Consider the following 24,645-nt stretch of genomic DNA (forward strand, 5'->3'; position numbering starts at 1 on the left):
TGGAGAAACGACAAATAGCAGAACAGATACAAGACAAGCAACAATCGCTGAGATCACACAGGGAGACCTCTAATGGGGCAGAGACCACATCTCGTCCTGCCCCCAGACAGATGAGGCCTCCCAGGGAGGCCTCCAGTGGGCCCCAGATACAGGCAGATGAGGTCTCACAGGGAGACCTCCAGGGAGACAGTGACAATGTCTCCTCCTGTCCCAGGGAAGGTGTAAGCGACTGCGTCTAATCTGACATTTTCCCCCAGAGAAGAGTCGACTCACCAGAACTGACAGCCAGCAGGAGGCTTTTCAGAGCATCCTAGGACAGATTGGAGTCGTCCTCAGAGTGAGGCTGAGGAACATCTCTCAGGAGCTCCCCTCTACTCCGGGGCTGAGGTCCAAAGGCCCATCGTTGGAGGCAAATTTGGCATGAGGGTAGGGAAGAAATGGATCCTGGATGAGCCCCCCAAATGTTATAGTTAAAGCTTTGTCCCAGGGTTGCATAAACTGACTTCCAGACCACTCACGTATAATCGAATCAAGCCTTTATTGAAGCACACCGGTGGTGGCTGACCAGAACATAAAGCTGTTCCCCTGATCAGCCCCGAACAATTGCAAGGGCACTCCTTATAAGCCCGAAAACTGCAAAAGGGATGTTCAGGGGGTCTAGCCAATGCAAGCAAGACAGGTTACAGAAGCTGGACAGTGCAGTCAAGCGGAGGGAAGCCTAACCAATCACAGTTAGCCCAGTCACCCCAGTTACAGAAACAGAGCCCCATTACCCTAGTTACAGAAACAATGCCCTATTAGGTAGTTCCGTGTTCTTAGAGGTTTCTATAGCAAAAGGAAAAGAACATCTTGCCCCAGTCATGACTCTTCTACTTGGCATGGTTGTTTTACAGGATGAAATCATAAAACAAAATGGAGTCACATTTGCTCCTACTATCACATTACAATATTTTAACCTAGAGATATTCAGAAATATGCACTTGTTTCCTAGAGAGCCCCCCAAGATAAATAAACATCTGTCAGATTATGCAAATCCTCACAGGGATTAGGGAATACTTTGTTAATTTGAATGTAGAGAGATCACTAGAAAACACAAGATGGAGCTTAAAGAATTGGGAAGCATAGTAAATATAGGGCAGGGTATACTCTTTAATGAATGCAAGAGAAAGAAACCTAGGTGTGGAAAAATAATTTCTGCTGGATTTTAGCTTCTCATCATTTTAAGATGTGACTTCTTTTTTGAAATTTGGACAATTTATCTATATTCTTTGCTTCATTGATTACTATCCACATGGATATAGGGCTTCTGTCACTTTTCTCTTCAAATTCCAAGGTTGTTGCTTTGGGGACAGAAAAGTGACCAAGGATGACTTAAAGACAGCAAGACATGTTTGATGGAAAATGAAATATACCTCATTTGTTATTTTCTTATAACTACTGATGTTTCTTCATGATATCCTCAATAGGAAGTAAAAAGGAGAAGATACCATAAAACATTCTACACAATTATTTTTCCAAATGTTTCTTTTTGGACAGAAACACTAAAATACTTCAGAACCATTTTCAACCTCCAGATTGTCAGCACTACTTTGCAAAGATAGGTTATACAATAAAAGAAAAATCTTTCACATTTTTTGTACATAAACAAATGCCCAATCTTCATCCTAAAAATAAGAATATGATACATTTTCATGCAGAATAGAAGCTGCCAAGAAATATTCTACAAAGGAAGAAAATGAAATATTGCTGGTGAATTAGGAATTCTGAGAGAAATTTAGGCTCACCCACAAAGACCAGATTTCTACAAATCTCTAACATCACATTTCCATATAAAGTCTGCTGAGCAGGGTCCAGGCATTTCCATTCCTCTTCAGATAAATCAATGGCCACATCCCTGAATGTCAATGGTTCCTGAAATAAAAATGAGTAAACACATATCACATCAACCATATGATCACTGACACAGTTTTTAATTTGACACAACTTGTAATGAGATTTAGAAGTGCTGGCTCTCACATAGGGGAGTGACCTCAATCATTCAATATGATAGTTTGTGGTGCTGGGAATTGAAGCCAGGGCCTTGTGCATGCAAGGCAAGCACAATACCAATTGAGCCATATTCCCATCCCCAATAATTAGTTATAAGCAGTAAAAATTGGTAAATAAATAAACCCAGAAAGCAGCACATGTGAAGCAAAACACTGAAGCAAAAAACTGGAAAAAAATTCCAACATAATTCTAATGGATAAATAACAGTTGCAGTAAGTTATTGCTTATTCAAAAGAAGCACATACAAACAAAGCAGTGATGCTTGAGATATACATAGTAAAAAAAAAAAAAAAAACCTCATAGGACAGTGGTCACTCTGTGTGACAAGATATATGAGATCAATGAGACACTTTAAAACTTCCAACTGCCCACATATTTATTTGAATGGCAATCTCCAAAGTTGTCTATATTCTCACTTTTTAATCATACCATAAAATATGTACTTTATTTTAAAAAATATTCTTACTTCTTCAGACCATTATATCACAACTCATTTTTCAAACAATAAAATAAAAATTTTAACTATCAAATTACTACAAACACTTAGGAATTTGGCAATCGTATTCTATATATGAATTATATGGCATAAAGTTTTAACAAAAGAAAAAGTAGAACAGAAAATTAAGTGAATAGACTATTAAATCCACATTTCCCAAGGAAATTGACACATCACGTTAAATCTTCCCAGATTTGGAGAACCATTCTCACTGTGAAACTGTATCCCTACATGGTTCATTTTGAAGTAGGGTGTGAGGGAATACTAAGCAGATAAGGGGGAAAAAATCTGAAAGGTTCTGGCACTCTAAATGCCTCCTTGACTGTGTAGAAATACTGCCTCTTCCAGGGTCTCAATTTTCACTAGTGAATGAACACACATCTAGAGTTTGTTCAAGATTATGATCTGTGATGTCTTTTTTCTGTAACAGCATTTTTTAAATTAGGGGTTTAACCCAGGGGCACTCTAACACTGAGATGCATTTCCAAAACTTCTAATTTTTTTTTTTTTGAGACAGAGACTCACAATGTTGCTTAGGGCCTTTCTAAATTACTGAGACTGGCCTTGATTTCCTGCCTCATTCTCCAACATCACTGGGATTACAGTGTGTGCCATCACATGTACTCTGTAACAATTTTGATACCAAATTTGCAAAACAACCAATGTTCCAACAAATAGTTGTCCTATAATTCAATCCTGATACCCCTTAGTATAGATGCCACAACTTTGTGGTTCACTAGTATAGAATTTTACTAACTTGAAATGCCAGTTGCAAGCCCCAGAATAACACTTATATTTATGATCAGTTTTCTGTAAATTGGGGGTCTCTACAACTACACTCCTAAGTTATATAAACTGATAGAACTACTCATGGAACAAAAGAGCACACTTATGTATACCAGGTTCTTATAAAATACATAAATCAGGAAGGTGGCAATAGAAAACATGCATAGAACATGAAAAATATCAGGAGAAGATGGGACACTGTATAGGCCATTTTAGGAAATAGCTGGTTGAGGATATTACCTCAAATTTTGGTGTTCTGCTGCAACAGTGAAGAGCCCCCTTCCCATTATGATTTAGAAGATCCTCACTACTTTATATATGGTGATTCAGTTATTCACTCTGCATATTCCCATTTTACTCCATCAAAAACATTTAGTTGAACACTTTTATACTCAGTGCTCAAAACATAATACTTGTGACAAAATGTAGCTTAATTCTCACCCCTATGTACAAACCTTAGAACATTGAGCCATCTTATGGCAGCCCAAACCAACATACACACCATTTAAAAAAAAACTCCTAAGCTTTGGATGGCTTCAGGGTAAAAGAGTCTTTCATTTGGAATTTTTATTTATTTTTGTGGTAGTGGGGCATTCTACAACTGAGGTACATTCCTAGACCTTTAAATATATTTTTTCCTTTTGAGACAGGGTCTTACTAAGTTACTTCACTATGCATAAACTTGTGAGCTTTCTGACTCAATCTCTAGGCAGTTGTGATTACAGGAATGTCCTATGATATATGACCAGCAAGATATCAATGTTCTACCCTCCTTTGATCCATTCACCTTCTTTTTTGCTCTTCCCTTTGAAAAGAAGCCCTTGACAGACTAAATTTTGCAATGCATCTATATCTTATATTTGATGATTTCCCAATATTGCAATACATAGTTAGAAAAAAGAAGTGGCACTTATTACCCATACCTGAATTTGTCTAATCTGACAGTCTAGAAATAGCTCCATAACAATGAAAATTATAGCCATAGATAGAATTAAGAACTAATTTAATCATCCATCAGTGATGTTCAGGCTCAAAATTTGACCTTAGTTTGAATATAATTTTATTCTATATATTTCCTCTTTGGAAACATTTTTTATCTTTCAAATATTAGTGATAAATTATATTTTATAGCTAATGAGCATGTTAGACTAAAATGAGAATTTCTGCATCTGCTATCCTATTTTCTTAAATAATCTGTGACCATCAAAATCTTGAGACACTACACTATGTCTTCCAATCTGCATGTAGTGAGTTTTGCCTTGAAGACTTCTGCAGAAACACACTAGGATTTTTTTCTAATTCTTTGACATAGTTTATTCTCCTTTCAAATTATGGCACATTATCATCTATCTTCCCTAGATGGATAAGAGGAAAGAAGATACAGATTATCTCTGCCTTTCTCTTCAGTTCCAGAATCTATGTGGCTGACCAGAAATGTGTTTCTGGGGGACCTGAACCAAACATCTGTGGGAAATAATATCAATATTCCAATATTGATCTATTTAGATGAAACCTATACAGCATATTCCTGTAATCTGTAGAAAATCCAGCAAGTCCAACAAGGTGCTTCAACCTCAAGCTGCTCTGTAAGAAGGGATGATTATACACAGGCTGGTATTCTCTAGGTTATTCAACAAACATGGCAGCTCTGGGTATCTTGGGTCAGCTTCATGCAATTCTTACACCCACAACCAGTCAAAGGCATGGCAGATACTGAAGAGACATCACACTCTAAAGTTTCTTAAGGGGGCCCCAAGCTTGCTTTCTATGCTTATAAAAGACAAATAAATGAGAGGCTCAAAGATATTTTATTTTAGTACCAAGAATTGAATTTAGAAGTGCTTAACCACTAAGCAACATTCCCCTGTTTTTATTTTTTTATTCTCAAACTTGTGATCCTTCTGCCTCAGCCAACTAAAATGCTGGGATTATAGACATGCATCTTCATACCTGGCATTAGGTACAAATACTTTTTATAGAGTTTCATGTTATAATCCTCTTTCCTGTCACATGAAAGTACACACACACACACACACACACACACACATACACACACTTTTTATTAATGTTATCTCAGAGAAAAAGGTGAATTAGCATGCTGTGTTATTTGAAATGTTCCACAGGGAAGCATACTTCATAATATAATGAATTAGCTGAGAAAAATTGTTGTAGGGACAGATGAGGAAAGGCACCAGAGATAGCAGAAAACAGTTTTATTTGGCTGCAGCCAGGTTAAGAGGGCACAGCTTTTGCTGTAATCAATCAATCCACTGAACCCTGAGTTCAGATAGTTTCAGAATTTTATACCCAGCATATCAGGGGAAGAACTCAGAAGTTTCCAGTCTGAAAAAGTTCACATAAAGCAGCTTTTCTTTCACTGTTCTAGGCAAGTTAACCCTTCAAGGACAACACATGAGAAGGGGAAATCTTCTTCTCCCCTTTCTTTCCTCCCCCTGCCAGCTGTTACCATGGAGCCCAGTGGTAACTTCTCTTACCTTAGAAATGTAGACATCTCTGTGAAGTCCCACCTCAAAGCCTTGTTTACATATTTCTACAACTACTATACTGAATACATGTTTGTGAAAAACTAGTAAGGAGATGTCCAGCACCTAGATTGCTGATTTCTTTCTGGCCAGTGGCCAAGTAAAACAGGGTGACATGAAAATAGGAAGTTTACCTACACTGAACTCTTTTGTAGAGACTCTTTTGCTGACAATTCTAAAATCAGCCATGGTGAAGATTTCTGGAGAATCCCAGTTAAGATTTTTCTGTGGAGAAAGGGGGTGCCACTACAAGATGACTTGTAGAAAAATCATGCTTACCATACACTTGGAAAATGCACTAAAAAAATAGGTAACACTTGAGAAGAAAAGAGAAACTGAAAACCCCATGACAACAGCTACTCCCAAATATGAATTTATTTTTTTAGAGAGAGAGAGAGAGAATTTTTTTAATATTTATTATTTTTCAGTTTTTGGTGGACACAACATCTTTATTTTATTTTATGTGGTGCTGAGGATTGAACCCAGCACCCCCCACATGCCAGGTGAGCACATTACTGCTTGAGCCACATCCCCAGCCCCGAAATATGAATTATTTACCTCAGTCAGAATTCTCATATCATGACCCTCTCCTTAACATCCACTTTGAAGGTGCATGGAAAGGAAGGTACAGAGTTAGTTTCAGGCCAGCCTGAGGTCACCAATCTGGCACAGAACAAAAATATAGTATCCTGAATATCAACCTCATTATGTGGGCCAGAGGTGACAGGCTCATTGATATTGAGTTCTATCAAATTTGGACTAGGGTTAACAGATGACAAAGTTGACCTCAGGTCAGGCAGGATGGCATACCCCCTATAATCCAAGCCACTCAGGATACTAAGGCAGGAGAATTGAGAGTTCAAAACCAGCCCCTGAAAACGCCAGGTGCTAAGTAACTCAGTGAGACCTTGTCTCTAAATAAAATACAAAAAAAGGGCTGGGACTATTGCTCAGTGGTTGAGTGCCACTGAGTTTGGTACAAAACCAAACCAAAACAAAACAAAACAAAGCTGATCTCAGGAAATCACAGGTTCCCACAATTAATTCTGACTACATTCACTAAGACCCTGTCTTCTGTTTTCTAATGCCCAGCCCTGCAGACTTATTATTTATAAAAAGACTCTAGCCCTTGAAAGTCAGAGTTAAGGGGCTGGGGATGTGGCTCAAGTGGTAGCACGCTCGCCTGGCATGTGTGCGGCCCGGGTTCGATCCCCAGCACCACATACAAACAAAGATGTTGTGTCCGCCGAAAACTAAATAAATAAATAAATATTTAAAAAAAAAAAAAAAAAAAAAAAAAATTGAAAGTCAGAGTTAAAGGGCCTGAGACAGAGCCACCCATGCATCACAAAACCTGAACATGGATCCAGAGAATAGCCTGAGACTGAAATAATTGTCTTCCAGGTTTTCAAACCCATCCTCTATTCTTTCTTTTTTTTTTCCTCTAATAGAATAATTATCACCCCACTCACTTCAGATTGAATATTTTTTAGCTGAATAGAAAAAAATTCCAAACTCAGACCTCGCTGCCCCTGAATGTCAGGTGAGACAATTTGAACTCAGGCTGCAGGACCCAAGATTGATAGGATCTTGGTTATATTTATTCTCAGACAGCACTTTCTATGTGCAAGAAGACCTGGCCATACAAGGGGGCATAAGTATTTAATGTTGAATAATGTTACATTAATTATAAATGACAATAATATCAATGACAGATTCATATTTGCAAATTACACAGTGAGAATTTACTTTTAACTTTTGGGTTTCATATCCATCATACACTGGCTTCATAAGGTTTGTGTGTTTGTTTCATTGGTTCCAGGGAAAAACCCAGTGGTGTATTACTGAGCTAGATCCCCAATTGTTTTCCAAATTGATTTTTGTCAGGGCCTCACTAAGTCACTGAGTCTACATATTTCAATTATCTCTGTTACTCAATTTTTAAGACAATTTCCTGTAAATTTCCATGGATTTTAATATCTGAAAGCAATTCTTAAAAATTTTAGATTAATGAACACCCAGTGTTCAAATCTAAAACATAATGAGGGAGAAGATGTTTGCAGAGTACATATATAGCAAAAAGTTGATATGACAGAATGAATGAGATATTATATTTGTGACACACCAAAAAGAGTAAAGTCAGTCAAAATATTTCAAACTGCACTTGACAAAGGAGAAAATATTCAACTGCCACATAAGTATACAAATAGGAGTATAAATCATTACTACTAAGAGAAGTTAATACTAAAGTCAATTCACTATTGCACACATCAGGAAAGAAAACATGAAATAGAAAAGCAAAAGATCTAAGAAAAAAAGATTAAAAATTACAAGCATGTAGGGCTGGGGATGTGGCTCAAGCGGTAGCGCGCTCGCCTGGCATGCGTGCGGCCCTGGTTCGATCCTCAGCACCACATACAAACAAAGATGTTGTGTCTGCCGAAAAATAAATATTAAAAAATTCTCTCTCTCTCTCTCTCTCTCTCTCTCTCTCTCTCTCTCTCTCTCTTTTTAAAAAAATTACAAACATGTAAATTGATTGGAATTGTCACACCCTTCTGTTTGCCATGCAAAATTTTAGAGCCACTTTAAAAATTGGTTTGGTACTACCAACATAGGCATTCCTTATGGGTCATCAATTCTACTCTTTGACACCAAAATATTCTTAGAATATTCCAAAAGGTAGCTGGCACCGCTGATTTCACCACCAAAATAGACTGTATCTGCCACCACATTCCACAGTCCAGGCCCCCTAAATCAGGGACCAGGTAACCAAGATTCTCATGAGCCTATGCTCAGTCCCACAAAAATGTCAGAGAAAAGCAAAGGAACTGACATAGTTGAGAATCAAGGATCTGAAGGAGGAGACACTGAAAGAAAAGGCAAACTGGTCAGAGTAGAAGAAAAAGTATCAAAGGAGTAGGAGATCTGAGAAGGAAGAAGAAACTGCTGAGGGTGTACAAGATGTGGAGATGAGAAAAAAGGTGGGTCCCAAGTGGGAGAAGACAAGAAATATTGTGACAGCATAATACTTATGTCACTGGCCTCATATTTGAAAATTCCTGAAAACCAGCACTTAATGGTGTGATCAAACAAGAATGCCACACACCTGCCTCTCTCTTAGAGCTCTACTAGAGATGCCACACTCTCTTTTTTCCCTGAAGACTTGTAATTTCTTCCTCTCCAAGCATTGCTCACCCAACTTAAATCTGCTGTTGCTTCATTTCCTGACCAGTTCCATCTGAGCTTCCCCAGCTAGTCTCTAGAAACCCGAACCCACTCTTTTTTTCTTCAACCCATCCCACCAATCCTTATACCCAGGTAACTCCTCATAACTGAACACTTAATGCCCCAATCCTGAAATTTTGAGCTTCCCCTCTTTATTCTGACTCCTGGATCACCCTCAGATTTGCTCCAGCAGCAAAACATCATGCATGATTTGTGACAGGTTTGGTTTCTTACATAGTGAGCTACCATATTCTATCTGTTTTTCAATAAGTAAATAAATAAGTGGTCCCACTTATGTTTTATGTTTTATTATTTAAAATAATAATACTTAAAAAAACTAGTTGGAACGAAACAGTTGTAATTATGCCTAGGGAGACTGGAGGATATAGTACAAGCAAGAAGACATGAAGGTATTTTCTGTAGCATCATTAATATTCCATTTCTTGATAAAAGAAGTAGTTAAGTAGTATGTTCCCTTTGTAATAATTCATTGATCTGTATAGTTTTAATGTTGGTCCAGTATTTGCCTTGTTAAATTAGATCAAATTCATTTCATGAAAGTTGGTAGGGAAGAGTATAAAGGAGAGACTTTCTAGGGACATTAGAAAATGCTTTGGGCTAATGGATAAATTAATTGATTATTGAGCTAATTTTATGAATGTATTCCTGTGTCAAAAGATAAGAGTGTATACCTTAAATATGTATAGTAATTAGGGCTGGAAATATACCTCAGTTGGTGGAGTGCATACCTCACATGCACAAGGCCCTTGGTTCAATCCCCAGCACCACACACAAACACATACACACACATACACACAAGTATACTAATTATATCAGTAAACCTGAACAATGTGTCTAAGTTGAGGTTAAAAAGAAATCACACTATTAAATGATAAGTTTAAAATGAAACTAGGAATTCATTAGCTAAATATCAGTCTCAATATCCTGGGAAAGGCAACATTTATAAGAAGAAGAGTCGAGAAAAAATACTAAGCAAAGGATCAAAATTTAAACATATTCCCAGTGAATTGTAAAATGGATGAAAAAGGAAAAGAACAAAGTCAAGTTGCAAAAATATTGAAAATTCTATGCCTCTGTGATAAGTAAGTATAATTATCTAATTACTGTACAAAGCACCTTGGTGGTTTCTAAGTAAAATAAAGAGGACAGAGGACTGTGTGAGACTGAGCACACTAATCAGCAGGGAGATCAAGTTTATGTTCTATACACAATAAATATTTTACATTTAAAATTTTAAAATTATATTCTATATAAAATAATTGTCTTTTTGAACTGATGACTGTTCAAAAAAACATGGATTTTTCATTATGAGTTAAACTTACATTTACATGAATATACTGTGGCTAAATGTATACAATCATCATCTTTTTTTCCTTTTTGCATATTTATAATTTGTGATTAATATATAAGAAAATTATGTCTATATATCAACAACTATTGTAAAGTTGCCAAGTTTTTACTATACATATGTAATTCAATGTGAATTTGTGTGTGTGTGTGCAGTACTTGTGATCCAATCCAAGATCTTGCACAAGCATGGCAGGTGTTTTACTGTTTGCCACATCCCAAGGACAAATGTACATTTCAAATCTTGATTTCTCTCTCTCTCTCTCTCTCTCTCTCTCTCTCTCTCTCTCTCTCAACAGAGATGTCACCGAGGGCTGTTTTACCCTCTGAACTACATCCCAGTCCTTTTTATTTTTTATTGTGACCCAGGGTCTTTCTAAGTTCATTAGACTGGCCTCCAATTTCTAATCCTTTTGCCTCAGCTGTCCCCCTCTTGGGATTAGAGACATGTGCCATCAAACCTGGCTATTTATCTCTTTTAGAAATTATATCTAATGCCAATTTTTTTTTCATTTCTATTGTATATATTTCTTATTGTTAACAGGAACTTTTAGCATGTTCTAATTAATTTCTGTTATTACTACACTTTTGATTGTTGTTGCTGTTTTATGAGTGAATGAAACTTCCACATGATTAACCACAATCTTGTACTACTTCACACATATGCTTTCTTGTATTGCCTATTTATTTTATATAGAACATAAACCTGATCTCTCTGCTGATTAGTATGCTCAATCTCACAAGGTCCTCAGTTCTCTGAGTATCTCAGCCTCCTCACTCCTGAATTTGCTCTAGTTCTGTGTTGGCAGTCTCTCTTATCTATGCTAGTGCCTAGGTCCTGCATCTGACAATCTCTTTACTTGTGCTGGTGCAGCAGTCCTGAGTCTGAGTCTAGCACAGCAAAGTACAGAACTGTATTAAAATAACAAAAAAAAATCCACCTTCATCTCATATACATTTTCAAACAGAAGGAAGTGTGCAAGAAACAGTCAGATGTATGAAAATGGAGTCACATGGTATTCACTCAAAGACAAAATGAAACCTGAGAAATAAGATCCTGATTCATAAAGGTCCTCAGTTCTATTCATAAGGTCCTCAGTTTTATTCATAAAGGTCCTCAATTCTTTGAGGTCATTATCCTGTTCCATGAAGCCTAATTATAGTAACATGGGGTCAATAACAAGAGAACATTAATTTAGTAGTAATAAAATAAATTTGAAGTTGTATCTGGCTATATATATATATATATATATTATATGTATATATTTTAATTGTGGTGTGGACAAACCTTTTTTATTTATTTATTTATTTATTTATTTATTTATTTATTTATTTATTTATATGCAGTGCTGAGAATCAAACCCAGTGCCTTACACATGCTCAGCAAGCACTATACCAATGAGGCACAAGCACAGCCCCTCAGGTCATGGGTTGTTGTTTTTTGGGTTTTTTTTTTTTTAACTAGGAATTGAACTCAGAGGCACTCAACCACTGAGCCACATCCCCAGCCCTATTTTGTATTTTATTTAGATATAGGGTCTCTCTGAGTTGTTTAGCACCTCACTTTGCTGAAGCTGGCTTTGAACTTGTGATCCTCCTGCCTCACCCTCCTAAGCCACTGGGATTACAGGTATGTGCCATATGTCTGGCTGGGTACGTTTTTAAGCAGATCCAAACTGTTACATTTAGTGGTCAAGAATTAACATAAAGTATACATTGATCTACCACACAAGAATTACCAATTAATGCTTTAATTTCTAAAAACAGAATGGACTAACACAGTGGAAAAAAATGAATTAGAAGGTAACACACAAGTAGTGAATAAATGTAAGAAAATACCAGACATGGTCGTGATTACCTATAATTTTAGTAAGTGGTGCTGGTGAGGCCAGTTAAATAAGTAAAAGACCCTGGTCATAATGTTGCATGCCTGTAATTCCAGCAGCTTAGGGTGCTAAGGCAGGAGTTCTCAAGTTTAAAGGCAACCTCAGCAATTTAGCAAGCCCCTAAGCATCTTAGTGAAACCCTGTCTCCAAAATAAATTAAAATTTAAAAATTAAGCTGGGATGGGGGGTGCATGCCTGGAATCCCAGTGGCTCTGGAGATTAAAGCAAGAAGACTGCAGGTTCAAAGGAAGCCTTGGCAATTTAGCAAGTCTGTAAACAACCTAGTGATACCCAATTTTGAAATCAAACATAAAAAGACCTAAGGATGTGGCTTAGTGGTATGCACCCCTGGGTTTAGTGCCTGGTACAAAAAAAATAAACAAACAAACAAAAAGGGGGGGGGGCTTGTGAGGTAACTTGGTAGGATATAAGCCCTGCTACAAAAAAAGTAAAAGAACAATTGGGCACCTAGGCCAGAGATAATATTGCTCAGGGATAGAGCACTTCTAGGTTTGCCCCTCAGTAAAAAGAACAAGAACAAGAAGAATAAAACTTGTTTTATACTGGAGATAAAGACATACAACCATGGAAGATACATAAGAGAAACTATCTAGCATAGGGAAAAAGCCACTAATTTACTAAAGGAATTTCCAAAGTAACATTTTTAAAAATGCTCTAACCAATACCTGAGTTAAGTTGGTAGATATACAGAATTTACAAAGAAAGTTGCTCCTACAAATCCCAAAAGAAAAAAAAAAGCTGGATAAAATAAAAATAAAAGATGGATTTTCCTCAGCCCATATGAGGACTGATGTCAGTAGGTGAAAAATTATCTGGCTGTGAGCATGTGGGGACAAGTGCATGAAGTATAGCATACATGACATATGTTAAGGGCACCTAAGTGGCAAACCACTCCCCTGTGCTAGGCATGTGAGTGGCAAACCACTTACCATGTAGGCACAACCCTGGGAGTGAGACTATGTGCTGTAGTCACAGCACTTGCTCCACAGCCTGCTCTTCAATTGGTTGCCACAAGAACAATTGGCCAGAAATTACATTGGTGGCTGCCTATAATCTGCTTACCTACTGCCTGAATATATATACATGGTAACTACACAATAAAATCAGACCTGCTTCCAGCTTGGTTTCCAGAGGTCTTGATCCATGACTCATGGACAAGAGAGAGCCCACACAGCTGGCACCCAAACAGGGACTTGAGGTAAGCCTATAAGACAGAGGGTGGCCCCTCACAAAGTTCAAGAAAGGGTAGATGGGGAATGTGCCAGGTTCTACCAAAGACTTGCAGTTGCGATCACTGAATATTCTCCTGGGAACTAGAAGTTTAACCTTGAATAAAAAAGAATCCCACAAGTTTTGGGACATAGTGGTAGACACTAGCCCCTGGATTAGTGCTGCTGACGTTTTTGATTCTACTATATGAGACAAGATAATGGCAAATGTGTGGCAAGCTGAAGTGAGACAGGGTTATACTTTACCCCTACATTTATTTCCTATTATGACAGCCATTCAGCAAAGCTTAGGGGGGCCCACAACAGACCTTGTAATACAATGATGGTCCTGAGGGAAGAAGAGACTATGAGATAAACACAAGGGTGGGGGGGGGAAAGCAAGTGTAAAAATCTACTTCAAAGGAAGCAACCACAACAGGTGCAGGAGGGAGCAAAATAGGAAACAATACCACTAGCTTGCATGGGGCAGGAAGAGATGACCACAAATGGTGCAAGTGCGCCTTCTACAGACAGGCAAAGACTATAGCTTTCCCTGAGTCAATGGCAACTGCCTCCTTATGGGGCAGTGCCAAAGCCAGCATGGGACTTTGACAGCTTGGAAATAACCAGGCTGCCAGACAGGCCCAAACCATGGTCTCCCAGAAACCCATTTCAAGAAGCCAGAGATCCTCTGTAGATCTACACAAGAGATGAAAAGTGGGGTAAGGGAATACAAGCCCTCCCAGTCAACATGGCCCCCACACCATAGCACCCTGCCACTTGCTACTCACACACATCGGGTGCCCTGAAAGAGTTGAAAAAGGCAGTAAAAGAGGATGGGCCCTGAGACCAAGCCAGACCAGACTGGAGGAGGAAGCCCGGCCCCGCCCCACGCGCTAGTCTGGAGGAAGCCTATCAACCCTTAAAACCCATCAAAGGGGGCATGGCTACCAGCACAGTTCTGCAGCTGATCCAGGTACCCGGTTTCCAACTCCCCCACCCTTAGCTGCAATAACTCAAAATATTTCCCACAAGCTTTTTGGGGGTGTAGCTACCAATGCAAAACAACAACTGTACAGGCACCTGGTTTCCACCTCAGAGACTAGAGTAGGGAGGATACAGGTGGAAGCTCATATCCTTTCACACTGGCTATATCCACCACCCTGAACACAGAGGCTCGAGCTAGGAAAAGACAACACCACCTACTGGAAGAAAGGAAAACAGAGTTCTGAGAGACTTTTTTTTTTTCCTCTTTCTCTCTTTTCTTCTCTCTCTTTCACAACCTCAACATATGTGAAACCAAGAACTGTGCATGAACAACCGAATCACCAAAATAATATAATATAGAGGAATTGCATATGCCCCACCTTCCCCCCATTTTTTTCCTTATTTCTTTCTTACTTTCTTTTTCCTTCTCTCTTTTTTCTCTTTTCTTCCTTGTTATTTTTTTTCTTTTCTTCATTCTTATTCCCTCTATCCCACTTTTAACCCCCTAACTTCTACTATCTATACATAGAGTAACTATCTAAATACAGATAGGAGGTTGAGTCTATACAGTCTTCCATAAATTACCAGTCTATTGGTTAGAGTTCTCCAAAGTTGCTAAGTTAGTTTAACCTCATACCCTCACTCCTTTCACTCTAAGTATAACATCCTTCATCTGAAATTCAGTTTTCTATATGCCACCAGATATGGTATGCCTTTTATGAAACTAATGACTATATTTTTAAATAATAATTGAAACCAATATCTGTAGACTTAGATTCTAACTGTAAATGTATTAATAATGAAAACTTGTGCTTAGATGATGTACTGTTGATATTGGGAACTGTTAACATTGTCTTTCTCCACAAAAGAGGGATTTTGGAGCTATACAAGAACAATATAAATATATAAGGGGAAAACCATTAATACAACAGTTTCACAAAGCTAGAAAGAAACATAAGCAGTATGAAAAGACAAGTAAAAAAAGGACCACAAACAATGCAGGTCAATTCAACATTAGAAGAGGTAATATCTGCAGATGATGGAATGTCAGATAAAGAGTTCAGGATATACATGCTTCTGATGATCTGGAGTCTCAAGGAAGACATTACACAGCAAATTCAGACAATGAAAGATCACTTTGACAATGAATTACATAAACAAATCCAAGAAGCAAAAGATCAACTCTACAGGGAGATAGAGGATATAAAAAAAAAAAACAGAAATCCTGGAAATGCAGGAAACAATAAACCAAATTAAAAACTCAAATGAGAGTATTACCAGCAGAGTAGAACACTTAGAAGATAGAACATCAGACAACGAAGACAAAGTTTTGCAACTTGAAAAGAACATAGACAGCTTGGCGAGAATGTTAAGAAATCATGAGCAGAACATCCAAGAATTATGGAATAACATAAAGAGACCAAACTTAAGAGTTATTGGGATACAAGAGGGTATAGAGGTCCAAACCAAAGGAATGAGCAACCTGTTCAATTAAATAATACTAGAAAACTTCCCAGACTTAAAGAATGAAAAAGAAATCCAAATACTAGAAGCCTACAGGATGCCGAATGTACAAAATCATAAGAGATCCACACCAAGACACTTAATAATGAAGATGCCCAACATACAGAATAAGAGAGAGGAAGCAGATTACATTTAGGGGTAAACCAATCAGAATAACAACTGATCTTTCAACACAGACTCTGAAAGCTAGAAGATCCTGGAACAACATATTTCAAATGCTGGAAGAAAAAGGGTTCCAACCAAGAATCATGTATCCAGTGAAATTAAGCTCCAGGATTGAAGATGATATAAAAATCTTCCATGATAAACAAAAGTTAAAAGAATTTGCAGCTAGAAACCAGCTCTTCAGAACATCCTAGGCAAAACATTACAGGAAGAGGAAATGAAAAATAACAATGAAAACCAACAGTGGGAGGTAGTACAGTAAAGGAAAAACTAATCAAAGAGGAAAAACAAATCATGTTAAGTAACATAAATAACCAAATATGGCTGGAAGTACAAACCATATCTCAATAGTAACCCTAAATGTTAATGGCTTAAATGCACCAATCAAAAGACATAGGCTAGTAGATTGGATTAAAAAAAGATCCAACAATATGCTGCCTACAGGAGACTCATCTGATAGGAAAAGACATACACAGACTGAAGGTGAAAGGTTGGGAAAAATCATACCACTCATATGGACCTCAGAAGCAAGCAGGGGTGTCCATACTTGTATCAAATAAAATAGACTTCAAGCCAAAGTTAATCAAAAGGGATAAACAAGAACACTACATATTGCTCAAGGGAACCATACACGAATAAGACTTAACGGTCATTAATATATATGCCCCAAACAATGGTGCAGCTACATTCATCAAACAAACTCTTCTCAAATTCAAGAGTCAAATAGACCACAACACAATAATCATGGGAGATTTTAACACACCTCTCTCACCATTGGACAGATCTTCCAAACAAATGTTGAATAAAGAAACCATAGAGCTCAGTAATACAATTAATAACTTAGACTTAATTGACATACCCAGAATATACCACCCAACATCAAGCGCATACACTTTCTTCTCAGCATCACATGGATCCTTCTCAAAAATAGACCATATATTATGTCACAGGGCAAATCTTAGCAATTACAAAGGAATAGAGATACTACCATACATTTTATCTGATCATAATGGAATAAAATTGAAAATCAATAATAAAATAAGAAAGAAAAAATCCTACATCACATGCAGAATAAACAATATGCTACTGAATGAACAAAGGGTTACAGAAGACATCAAAGAGGAAATTAAAAATTTCTTAGAGGTAAATGAAAACTCAGACACAACATATCGAAATCTCTGGGACACTATGAAAGCAGTACTAAGAGGAAAATTCATTTCATGGAGTTCATTCATTAAAAGAAGGAAAAGCCAACAAATAAATGACTTCACACTACACCTCAAAGCCTTAGAAAAAGAAGAACAAATCAGCAGCAAATACAGTAGAAGGCAAGAAATAATTAAAATCAGAGCTGAAATCAATGAAATCGAAACAAAATAAACAATCAAAAAAATTGACAAAACTAAAAGTTGGTTATCTGAAAAAATAAATAAGATTGACAGACCACTAGCCACTCTAACAAAGAGAAGAAGAGAGAGAACCCAAATTACTAGCTTATGGGGTGAAAAAGGCAACATCACAACAGATACTTCAGAAATACAGAAGATAATTAGAAATTATTTTAAAACACTATACTCTAATAAAATAGAGAATAGTAAAGGCATCAATGAATTCCTTAAGGCATATGAGCTACCCAGATTGAGTCAGGATATATATACAACCTAAACAGACCCATATCAAGTGAGGAAAGAGAAGAAGCCATCAAAAGATTACCAACCAAGAAAAGCCCAGGACCGGACGGATATACAGCAGAGTTTTACAAGAACTTTAAAGAAGAACTAAAACCAATACTCTTCAATCTATTTCAGGAGATAGAAAAAGAGGGAATACTTCCAAATTCATTCTATGAGGCCAACATCACCCTGATTCCAAAACCAGATAAAGACACTTCAAAGAAAGAAAACTTGAGACCAATATCCCTATAAATATAGATGCAAAAATCCTCAAAAATTCTGACAAATCAGATATAAAAACATATCAAAAAGATCATGCACCATGACCAAGTGGGATTCATCCCTGGGATGCAAGGCTGGTTCAATATACGGAAATCAATAAATGTAATTCATCACATCAATTGACCTAAAGATAAGAACCATATGATCATCTGAATAGATGCTGAAAAAACATTCAACAAAATATAGCATCACTTTATGTTCAAAACTCTAGAAAAATTAGAGATAACAGGAAATTACCTCAACATGGTAAAAGCTATATACGCTAAGCCTCAGGCCAGCATCATTCTAAATGGAGAAAAATTGAAGGCATTCCCTTTAAAATCTGGAACAATACAGGGATGCCCTCTCTCACCACTTCTATTCAACATAGTTCTTGAAACACTAGCCAGAGCAATTAGACAGATGAAAGAACTTAAAGGCATAAATATAGGAAAAGAAGAACTTAAATTAGCACTATTTGCCGATGACATGATCCTATACCTAGCAGACCCAAAAAGTTCAACCAAGAAACTTCTAGAACAAGTAAATGAATTCAGCAAAGCGGCAGTATATAAAATCAATACCAATAAATCAAAGGCATTCCTGTATATCAGTGACAAATTCTCTGAAATGGAAATGAGGACAACTACTCCATTCACAATATCCTCAAAAAAAATAAAATACCTGGGAATCAATTTAACAAAAGAGGTGAAAGATCTATACAATGAAAACTACAGAACCCTGAAGAAAGAAATATAAGAAGACCTTAGAAGATGGAAGGATTTACCTTGCTCATGGATTGGTAGAATTAATATTATTAAGATGGACATATTACCAAAAGCACTTTACAGATTCAATGCAATTCCCATCAAAATCCCAATGACATTCCTTGCATAAATAGAAAAAAGCAATCATGAAATTCATCTGGAAAAATAAGAGACCCAGAATAGCTAAAGTAATTCTAAGCAGGAAGAGTGAAATTGGTGGTATCACGATTCCAGATTTTAAACTATACTATAGAGCAATAGTAACAAAAACAGCATGGTACTGGCACCAAAACAGGCTGGTAGACCAATGGTACAAAATAGAGAACACAAAGACAAATCCACAAAATTACAACTACCTTATATTAGACAAAGGTGCTAAAAACATGCAATGGAGAAAGGATAGCATCTTCAACAAATGGTTCTGGGAGAACTGGAAATCCTAATGCAACAAAATGAAATTGAATCCCTTTCTCTCACCATGCACAAAAGTCAACTTAAAATGGATCAAGGAGCTAGGAATCAGACCAGAGACTCTGTGTCTAATAGAAGATAAAGTTGGCCCTAATCTTCATCACGTGGGGGCAGGCCCCAAATTTCTTAATAAGAAACCTATAGCACAAGAGTTAAAACCAAGAATCAACAAATGGGATGAATTCAAACTACAAAGATTTTCTCAGCAAAAGAAATAAATAAGTGAGGTAAATAGGGAGCCTACATCCTGGGAACAAATTTTTACCCCTCAAACATCAGATAGAGCTCTAATCTCTAGAGTATACAAAGAACTCAAACAATTAAACAACAAAAAAGCAAATAACACAATCAACAAATGGGCCAAGGATTTGAACAGAAACTTCTCAGAAGAGGATATACAATCAATCAACAAATACATGAAAAAATGCTCACCATCTCTAGCAATCAGAGAAATGCAAATTAAAACTACTCTAAGATACCATCTCACTCCAATAAGAATGGCAGCCATTATGAAGTCAAACAACAATAAGTGCTGGCGAGGATGCAGGGAAAAAGGTACACTCATACATTGCTGGTGGGACTGCAAATTGGTGCAGCCAATTTGGAAAGCAGTATGGAGATTCCTTGGAAAGCTGAGAATGGAACCACCATTTAACCCAGCTATTCCCCTTCTCGGACTATACTCAAAATACCTAAAAAGAGCATACTACAGAGACACAGCCACATCAACGTTTATAGCAGCACAATTCACAATAGCTAGAATGTGTAACCAACCTAGATGCCCTTCAATAGATGAATGGATTTTAAAAATGTGGCATTTATACACAATGGAATATTACTCAGAACTAAAAAATAACAAGATCATGGCATTTGCAGGCAAATGGAAGGCATTAGAGCAGATTATGCTAAGTGAAGATAGCCAATCCCTAAAAAACAAATGCCAAATGTCTTCTCTGATATAAGGGGGATGACTCAAAATGTGATAGGGAGGAAGAGCATGAGAAGAAGACTACCACTAAATAGGGAAGAGAGGTGGGAGGGAAAAAGAGGGAGAAGGGGAGTTGCACGGAAGATGGAAGGAGAACCTCATTGTTACACAGAATACATATATGATGTTGTGATGAGAAAAAGAAAAAAAAGTGTGTCACATTAGATTGGATAGAGAGAAAGGATGGGAGAGGAGGGGAATAGTAGGGGGAATAGGAAGGGCAGCAGAATAGAATAGACAACATGATTGATGTATGTACATTCCATGTATGTATTATATGTCAAAATACATTCTGCTGTCATGTATGAATAAATAAATAAATCGTATGGTTAAAAAAAAAAAAAAAAGAGGATGGGCCCTGGAGGCCATTTGCAAAGCAAATGCTCAAATCACTCAGTCTTGAACTTAATTGCCCTTAGGACTGGAGAGACCTAACCAGAGCTGCTCTTGAGTCTGCAACATTTTTGAAGTGGAAGGCATTTTCTATGATGAATGTGAACAGCAGGGGGATCACAACCACACCACAAAAGTTAACCTCCAAGCTGAGTGCATGCAGGGAGAGAGAATCTACAGTTCCCCTGTGGTACAAGCCACAAGTCAGCCAAATTATTTCAATCAGGTGTGACTCCGTGCTTTAAGAGCCTGGAGGAAATTACCAGCTGAGGAGGTACAGTTTCTATACAGGGCCTAAGGCAGAAAAGCCACTGAGTACTTGTCACAGTTTATTGATAGAGTAAACAAGGTGAAGGCAAGGGCCAAGTTGAAGCAAGAGCCTGCCGTCTGTGGAGAGCCATTGTATGGCAGCAGTGGGAGCTCCACTTTTGGGGGATGTGAAGAACAAGACATTTTCAGTGAGAATGCCCAGAGCCTCCACAAAATATTTCATGAACTGACTAAGGAAACTTGCAAACAGCTAGTCAGAGACTGAAAAAAAATGTGCCCCTTTCCTTCCTATTGGCCCTTTACAACCTGCTGGAGTGAATCCCCAAGGGTTAAAATCGACTGCTTTATGACAAATGGATGTCACTCATTATGAACCTTTTGGAAATTTAAAATATATTCATGTAGTCATTGACATCTTTCAGGCTGTGTAATGGCCACAGGTTCCACAGGAGAAATCAAAAAAAAAAAAAAAAAAAAGCAATCTCCCCTCTCTTTAAATGTTTTGAAATCATGGGTGTTCCCATGTCTATTAAACCTGACAATGGGGGACTGGGGTTATGGCTCAGTGGTAGAGCACTTGCCTCACATGTGCAAGGCCCTGGGTTTGATCCTCAGCACCACATAAAAATAAATAAAATAAAATAAAAAGTTATTAAAAATTAAGAAAAACTGACAATGGGCCAGCCTGTACTAGCAAGACACTTCAGGCAGTCTGCAATGATTGGCATATGCAGCACTTAACTGGGATCCCATATAACCCTCAGGCTCAAGGCATCATAGAAATAACACACAGGAATTAAAGACAAAAACAGAAGGGGAAAACTATACCAACCTTATTTACTTTAAGTTTTCTTTCAATTTTTAAAATTTTCCATGGAAACAGCAGCCCATAAACATTGAGCCCCCTTCATGGGTCCTCCCATCTATCAATGGTCGCAGGGAAGGATCCCATAACAAATGCATAGAATGGTTCCGGGCCCCCCTCTAACAATGGGTTGAGGGTTTGCATATGTTAACAGGAGCCTCACCCCATCTGGGTGCCTGTGAGGAAACTCAGGCCCTTGAACCCCAAAATCACCAACCAAGAAGATGAAGAAAGTAACTCTGGAGAGAAAAAAAAAAACAAGCAAAGGACTCAACAACACAAACAGACCTCATGTAAAGAAACTTGGGTTGATATTAAAGGTATTGTTGGCCAAGCCACCAGATTGGCCCCTTTGCCTGGTGGCAACCTCATCCCTGGGCCTATGATGATGTTCCTATTGTGTGTGATGCTCACTGTTAACAGTGAAGCCTCCCATCAGGTAAATTGAGCTTTGGTCACTAGGCCACCATTTTTAGGAGTGGCCAATTGGGAAGGAGCCCTACCTAAACTTTTTTCCAATAACTCGAAACATATTTATCCTGAATTAGCTATACAAGTAACAATCATACAGTGGAATACCAGCATTCTCTTGCCTACTCTGTCAATTTGTTTCTCCATAGTTGATAATGAGACCTCCAATCAGGACAGTTCCCTTTGCTTTACTCTTGCCAATGAAACTATTTTAGATAAATATAGCAAGTCATATGTTGGACTGTCTCTCACTGATCTTAGAGTTATACTTAATGCTACCAATAGCCATAGACCCCCTCACATCAAATGCAAGAAACCCTTGCCTCCAACATGCCCAACAATGCTTTTTGGAAAGCCCACTCAGATAGTGATAGCATCCTGAGGAATCAATGTGTCACTGCCATACCATATCTCCTTGATAAGAGAAATTTCTCCAGGGAAGAACAACACCTATGCAGCTAGGTGGGTGCAGCTCCCTGAAATGTAACTGATGTGCCCCCAAACCATATGGGCTACTGCAGTAACTGCTACATGGGACAAGCTGTTACCAACCGTTATACAGGAAATCAAAATGGTGTGATGGATATCATACCAATATTGCTGGCCACCAGACCCATCAAATGAGCTGAAGCTGGCTGGATGAATGGGTTGATGTTACAAGGCCCTAACTATGGATTTACCTTAGTCCCAAATTATACCCATATGCACTATACACAAGCTTGTGTTATGCCACCCTTTGCCATGCTAATAATCAATGCTACTGATGGCGTAAATATCACTCAGAGATCCCTTGTGCAGTCAATACATCCTGCTGGCTCACAAATTGTCTAACCCCTGCTATGAAAGCTAAATGTACATTTATCCTCAGAGTACCCCCAGCAATCTGGCTTCCAGAGAGTGAAGGAGTCCATGGAACATGGAGAATCTCCTGAATGAGATCCTGCACCAGACAAGGTGTGTAATTAGCCTCATCATTGTCAGATTATTGCCCTGGTATCCACCATTGCTGCCACAGCCACTGCCACTGCTTCACTCACTCAGAGTATCCAGACTGCTCAGACTGAAAACAATTTGTCTACTGCCCTGGAAGAAGCCTTTGCCATTCAAAATGACTTAAATAAACTGTCCCAAATCACTACTTTAGTCATTCAGCAAGAACTAGACCCCCATCAGGATCAACTAGATATACTGTTTATGTTGCAAAGGCTCACTTGTGACCCTGAATTTCAAAGTATTTGCTGTATCTCAAGATATAAACTTACACTTTTCCAACTTTTCCCCAGAATAGTAAGAGTACTTGAGATATTAACTATGATTATGCATAACCTTACTAAGGCAATTGTCAGACTCAATGAGACTAGAGTAAATATCACTCATACAGAGATCCCTTGTACAGTCTTGTCTTTATGGCCTCTTTCTTACAGGGATTAACTGAACATTGGAAAAATCTGATAGCCAATAGTAATATTTTTTTCTTGTGCTGTGAGATGCTTATGCAACCATGTGAAGGACACCAAATGAAAAACAGCAATGCTACCTGAAGTCTTTGTGGCACAGTCAGAGGAGGAAAATGCGGGGGCAGATGCATGGAGTATTGCATATGTGGCATAGTGACATACATTAAGTGCGCCTGAGTGGCAAAACACTCCCTGTGCTAGGCGCATGAGCAGCAAACTGCTCACCTCATAGGCACAGCCCTGGGAGTGGGACTACATGTTGCAGTCACAGCACTTGTTCCACAGCTCACTCCTCAATTGGTTGCCACAAGGACAGTTAGCTGAAATTGCACTGGTGGCTGCCTATAATCTGCTTACCTACTGCCTGAGTATGTATACAAGGTAATCTGCACAATAAAATAAGACCTGCTTCCACATTGGTCTCCAGAGGTCTTGATTCATGAATCTCCACCACACTCTCCTCTACCCTGTTCTGTGGACCTCCTTGCTGGATGAGAGACAGACCACTGTTTGAAGCCTCCACCATGTCTCAGTTATTAGCAGTCACATTCCACCTTTGGGAAATGTGGTTCCTTTGACCAGAGAGCTGCAAAGGAAAGGGGCCCCTGCTTTTCATGTAAGAAATGAGGAAATACACTTTTTTAACCAATATTACTCCATAAACACAAAGTACCATAGAAATACTGCCCTGAATGACGGTAGGGATCACCAACAAGGCAGGGTCCAAAAAGAGACCACTGTTGCCCACCTAATATGGGAAACAGTTGT

The 24,645-nt window shown here is 38.1% G+C and overlaps 1 long non-coding RNA gene across 1 annotated transcript in view; it reads right to left on the reverse strand.

Moving 5' to 3' along the window:
- Positions 1-818: 818 nt before the first annotated feature.
- The window catches only part of LOC125610878, a 46,516-nt gene continuing 22,689 nt past the window's right edge, over positions 819-24,645 (reverse strand). Inside the window, exon 4 of the long non-coding RNA XR_007340927.1 lies at positions 819-1,911. This is a non-coding gene — a long non-coding RNA (uncharacterized LOC125610878). The remainder of the gene's footprint in view (positions 1,912-24,645) is intronic.

The sequence above is a fragment of the Marmota marmota genome, unplaced genomic scaffold (genome assembly GCF_001458135.2).
Source record: "Marmota marmota marmota unplaced genomic scaffold, marMar, whole genome shotgun sequence".
Classification (NCBI taxonomy): domain Eukaryota; kingdom Metazoa; phylum Chordata; class Mammalia; order Rodentia; family Sciuridae; genus Marmota; species Marmota marmota.